Raw genomic sequence first — 6,000 nt, forward strand, 5'->3', positions numbered from 1 at the left:
GAAGAAGAGAAGAAGGAGAAGAAGAATAAGAGGAAAAAAGAAAAAAGAAAATAAGAATAAGAAGAAGAAGAAGAAGAAGAAGAGAAGAAAAGAAGAAGAAGGAGAAGAAGAATAAGAGGAAAAAAGAAAAAAGAAAATAAGAATAAGAAGAAGAATAAGAGGAAAAAAGAAAAAAGAAAATAAGAGTTAGGTCATATATTTTTTGATTATCTTATAAAAACATCATATTTGTGTTGCTCGGGTGAATTTCAATGTGCAGTTGTTCGACGACCTCCACGTGCATTGGACGAGCTCCGCCCCTAATTTTGTTGGTGAGCACAAATGACTTATCCTCCTACCCCCTAAATTTTCTCTGTCCCGGTCTTCGTGCTGATGAAACTTGCTAGCTATATATAGGTTTCTTCAATCATGAGTATGCGTGACAAGTATGCGTCTCCCGTTCGAAAGGGCGACATCTATAAATATGCATGTCTTTGCATATTTATAACCGCCATCCTTTCGAATTGTCCAACATTATCCATGGACAACCCGAGTATGTGTAGATTGGGTTCGTTTTCCCGTATGATGAGCTCTGGATCCGATGCGGAATTTCGTCAGTGCCTCCCTGTTGTTCTCCGGATGCACATCCTCTTTGTTTATTGCGGAGACGTGTATCAGGAGAACAGCGGGGAGGTGCTGCCGAAATTTTGCGTTGGATCCGGAGCAGAGCATGGGAAAACGAACCCAATCTACACATACTCGGGTGGGATTAGGACCTATCTTTACCTATTAGCGTGTAGCTTGCGTGGACATAATAAAAATGGCGAACCTGATTAACCGATGAATATAAATGCTAAATTATATATAAATATATTTCTTCTGTCTTTAGTAGCTACGTAAGATGAGTGATCGTGCGTGGATGTATACCGGTCACCCTAGTCAGAAAGAGATGACGAAAGAATGGTTTGTAAAAACAAAGGAATTTGTGAAAGCCGCATTCGCAAATGGCCAGCAAAGAAACTATTGCCCCTGTCCTGGATGCGACAACTATAAAAAGACGAGAGAGGCTGTAATGATTAAACACCTGCAAAGAAGGGGTTTTAAGCCTAATTATATGTTGTGGACATTTCATGGTGAGTCTATACAATGCATAAGAGCTGAGGTGGTCCGTCGTCGCACGGACGAGCATGGTACCGGGATCGAAGACATGGTGCAAGACTTTGATGATGCTCGGGATTCGGAAGATGAGATGGAGGAATCTGCAAAGGCCTTTTATGAAATGTTGGAGTCTTCAAATCGTCCTCTCCATGAGCACACTGAGCTCTGTCAGCTGGATGCAATTGCACAAGTAATGGCTCTGAAGGCTCAGTTCAACGTGGGAAGAGAATGCTACGACGCGGTGATGACACTATTTGGACGCTTCCTACCCAAAGGCCATGTCATGCCTGCAAACCTATACCAGTCGGACAAAATACTTCGTGTACTTAAGATGCCCTATGAGAAGATAGATGCATGTGAGAAAGGATGTGTCTTATTTAGGAAGGAGTATGCACACTTGGACTATTGTCCCAATTGTGAGCCTTGCAGGTATCTTGTGGTAGACAATGGTATGGGTGAGAAGAGGCAAACCAAAATCGCAGTTAGTGTTCTTCGGTATATGCCAATCGTACCTAGACTTCAACGTCTTTTCATGGTCGAAGAGACAGCCAGACAGATAACATGGCACAAATTGGGCAAAAGAACCGAACTAGATGCGGATGGGAATAAGATGATGGTACACACATCGGATGGGGAAGCGTGGAAACATTTCGATGGATTGCATCAGGATAAAGCGGCAGATCCAAGGAATCCTCGAGTCTGCGCCGCCACGGATGGTTTTAATCTCTTCGGCATGACGGCAACCCAATACAGTTGTTGGCATGTATTTGTCATTCCACTCAATCTCCCCCTCGGGCAGATTATGCAAAGAAAGAACATATTTCTGACGTTGATAATTCCAGGGCCCAATTATCTGGGGAAGAATATGAATGTGTACCTGGAACCTCTTAAGGATGAATTGGAAGAAGCTTGGGATAATGGGGTCAAGACATACGATGCCGCTAGAAAAGAAAACTTCAAAATGCATGTGTGGTACATGTACTCTATGCATGACTTGCCAGCGTATGTGCTATTCTCTGGATGGTGTGTGCATGGAAAGTTCCTGTGCCCCCAATGCAAGGCAGCTCTTCAGTTTCATTGGTTGCAGGAGGGTCGGAAGTATTCTTGCTTTGACTTGCATAGACAGTTCCTGGATCCTGACCATCAGTTCAGAAAAGACAAGAAGAACTTTACCAGAGGTAAAGTTGTCAAAAACATGGCACCACCTGCATTCACAAGCCAACAGATCCTGGATCAGTTAAACGCCCTCGAGCCTGATCCACAACATACAGGGTATTTCAAGGGGTATAATTCAAAACACGCCTGGACTCACAAGCCATGCTTTTGGAATCTGCCTTACTTCAAAGACCTCCTTCTTCCACACAATATCGACATGATGCACACTGAAAAGAATATCGGAGAGGCTAATTTTGGTACATTGTTCAACATAGATGGGAAGACAAAGGATAATATTAAGGCTAGAGTCGATCAAGAGACACTATGTCATAGACCGTTACAAAACATGCGAGAAGGCAAAGGAAAGCAAAAGTGGTCAAAGCCAAAGGCCTGGTTCAATGTTGGAAGGCCAGCTATGAGGGAAATTATCTTGTGGCTCAAAATGCACTTGATGTTCCCCGATGGGTATGCAGCGAATCTAAAGAGGGGAGCGAGTCTTAAAAATTAAGAATCTTTGGTCTCAAGAGTCATGATTGGCACATATGGCTAGAGCGGGTAATGCGGGTGATGTTACGTGGCTTTATTCCTGAGGATGAATGGCTAGTACTGGCGGAGCTGAGCTATTTCTTCCGTGTTCTTTGTGCGAAAGAATTGTCGCCTGGCGTGGTAGAAGACATGGAGGAGTTTGCACCGGAGTTGTTGTGCAAGTTAGCGAAGATCTTTCCACCGGGCTTCTTTAATCCAATGCAGCGTTTGATTTTACATCTACCGACCGAGGCAAGATTGGGTGGGCCCGTGCAAGATCGTTGGTGCTATGCAACTGAGAGGATGCAGAAGACCCTTCGAGCTAAATCTAAAAATACGCGTAGAAATGAAGCATCGATGGCTGAGGCATTCATTACTGAGGAGGTGGCAAACTTTGTGACAGCAGACTATGAAGCCAAAAATCATCATTTGCATAATCCGAAGCCTCGGCACAATGATGCAGACCCTAAAAAAGGTGGGTCCAACCTCAGCCTATTCAAAGGGAAGCTCGCACCAGCCGGTTCTTCGAAACCAATAACGTTGGATGTCGAAGAATGGCGGAACATTTCGTTGTATATCTTCAACAACCTAACAGAAGTGCGGCCTTACATCGAGTGAGTTCTCGACACATTTTCCTGTAACTTCTAATTCATTTGAACTGCTCTTATTCCCGGATATTTCAAACAACCATTACATCGCCAAATTCTCGGATGGAGCGGTGATCGAAAATGATTTCGTCGAAGAGTATGAGCTTCTGTCAAAGACAGGAGGCGGCTATCCCGATTTCATCTCTTGGTTCAAACAAACGGTAATTATCAATAATGGACCATTTCATTCTTGGTCTAACTTGCGGCTAATGCAACAATCGTTTCGTATTAGACTTGTAGGCTAATTCAGAGTCTATGGACGCCGAATTGAGACAAGTCGCTAATGGTTTTGACTATAAGGTCCGTTCATTTGAGAAATACAACATCAACGGGTATCTCTTTCGTACCTTTGGCAAAGAGCTATCTATGCCCGACCAGAAATCTACAAACTGTGGTGTCTCTGCTATCGGCGAAGGTGCTACCGAGTATTATGGAAGAGTTGAAGCAATTTATGAACTTCAATTCTATGGTGAAAACCCATCGAACGTCGTAGTCTTCAAATGTTATTGGTTCCAGCTGAAGAAGACCAAAAGGACTCATGAACATATAGGACTAGTCGAAATCAATCCAAACACCCATTTAGATGTTCCCGATGTCGATATTACGGCTCAACAGGCGACCCAAGTTTTTTATCTACCGTGGGCATGCCAAAGGGATAAGAATCTGGAAGGTTGGTATGTTGTTTATGAAGTGCCGTCACATGTCAGACCACCTCTCCCAAATGAACAGGATTATGAACCTCACATTAACTCAGACACATATGATGGAGAATTCTTCCAAGAAACAGGTCTTTCCAAGAAACGTTTCAAGAACCGCCGTGCTTCACCCAAGAACATGGAAGTAGACAGCGACAATGAATCCGACTCCAGCCCTGAGCCAGAACCAGAAGACCTGGAACTTGTAGAGGTTACTGATGCGGATGACCTGTCAATGCTTCAACGATTAAAGGAAGGCCTTTAACAACTTCACGCCGTTGAACCCGACGAGCACGTCATTCATGAAGACATGCGTGATAGTGATGATGATGATGCATTTATTGATGATGATTATTAGTTTGTAAGATTCACAACTTAAATTATATATATTTTAATCTTTACTATTCATGTACATATTATTATTCATGTCAGTTATTCAATTTTTTTAAGTTGTAATAATTTCTTTTAATCTTTATCATGGCAGGTCACCAGGTGTGGAAAGATGGTGGGCGCTGGACCAGATCGCTCGACGGGTTCTTCCGAGGCGCCCCGCATGAGGGGTGGTACTTCCCTTCCACCCCTATCTCTCCGTAGAGCCTTGGCAGACAGTCTGTCGACGCCTCCCGTGGGGTCTTCTTCGTCGGCGGCATTGCCCACTAGGAGAGGTGCTGGTCGGCTAGGGAAGAAGGGGAAGGGTACATGGAGAGGTGGTGGCCGCGGAAGATCCAGGAGGACTGTTGAGCCGTCCTCGCCACCACCACCAGCTCATTCACCCAAGCATATGACTACTATGGTCGACCCGTTTTCGGAGGAGGCTACGGGGACTAGAAGAAGAGAAGAAGGACAAGGAGGAGGAGGAGAATACCAAGGAACTTCTAGTCCTTCTCCTCCTCCTCCTTGTCCTCCTTCTCCTCCTCCTTCTTGATTTCTTCTTCTTCTCCTCCTCCTCCTCTTTCTTCTCCTCTTTCATATTATCCTTTCTTTAATTTCCCCAACAATGACATAATTAGCCCATTTAGCTCCAAAATACCATAATAAGCTCAAAATGGCATAAGAACCTTGGTTAGCTCATGAATATTATATACTTAGCTTGTTTTCCTCTAAAATGGGATAATTAGCCCATTTAGCTCCAAAAAGACATAATTAGGTAATTTAGCTCCAACAAGAGGAGAAGAGGAGAATAAATAGGAGAAATGAAAAGAAAGAAGAAGAAGAAGAAGAAGAAGAGAAGAAGGAGAAGGAGGAGAAGGCCAAGGACCTTCTAGTCCTTCTCCTTCTCCTCCTTCTCCTCCTTCTCCTCCTTCTTCTTGATTTCTTCTTCTTCTACTCCTCTTCCTCCTTCTTCTCCTCTTTCATATTATCCTTGCTTTAATTTCCCCAACAATGACATAATTAGCCCATTTAGCTCCAAAATACCATAATAAGCTCAAAATGGCATAAGAACCTTGGTTAGCTCATGAATATTATATACTTAGCTTGTTTTCCTCTAAAATGGGATAATTAGCCCATTTAGCTCCAAAAAGACATACTTAGGTAATTTAGCTCCAACAAGAGGAGAAGACGAGAAGAAATAGGAAAAATGAAAAGAAAGAAGAAGAAGAAGAAGAAGAAGAAGAGAAGAAGGAGAAGAAGGAGGAGGAGGAGGAGAAGGCCAAGGACCTTCTAGTCCTTCTCCTCCTCCTCCTTCTCCTCCTTCTCCTCCTGCTTCTTGATTTCTTCTTCTTCTCCTCCTCCTCCTCTTTCTTCTCCTCTTTCATATTATCCTTGCTTTAATTTCCCCAATAATGACATAATTAACACATTTAGCTCCAAAATGCCATAATGAGCTAAAAATGGCATAA

The sequence above is a fragment of the Hordeum vulgare genome, chromosome 2H, assembly GCF_904849725.1.
Source record: "Hordeum vulgare subsp. vulgare chromosome 2H, MorexV3_pseudomolecules_assembly, whole genome shotgun sequence".
NCBI lineage: Eukaryota > Viridiplantae > Streptophyta > Magnoliopsida > Poales > Poaceae > Hordeum > Hordeum vulgare.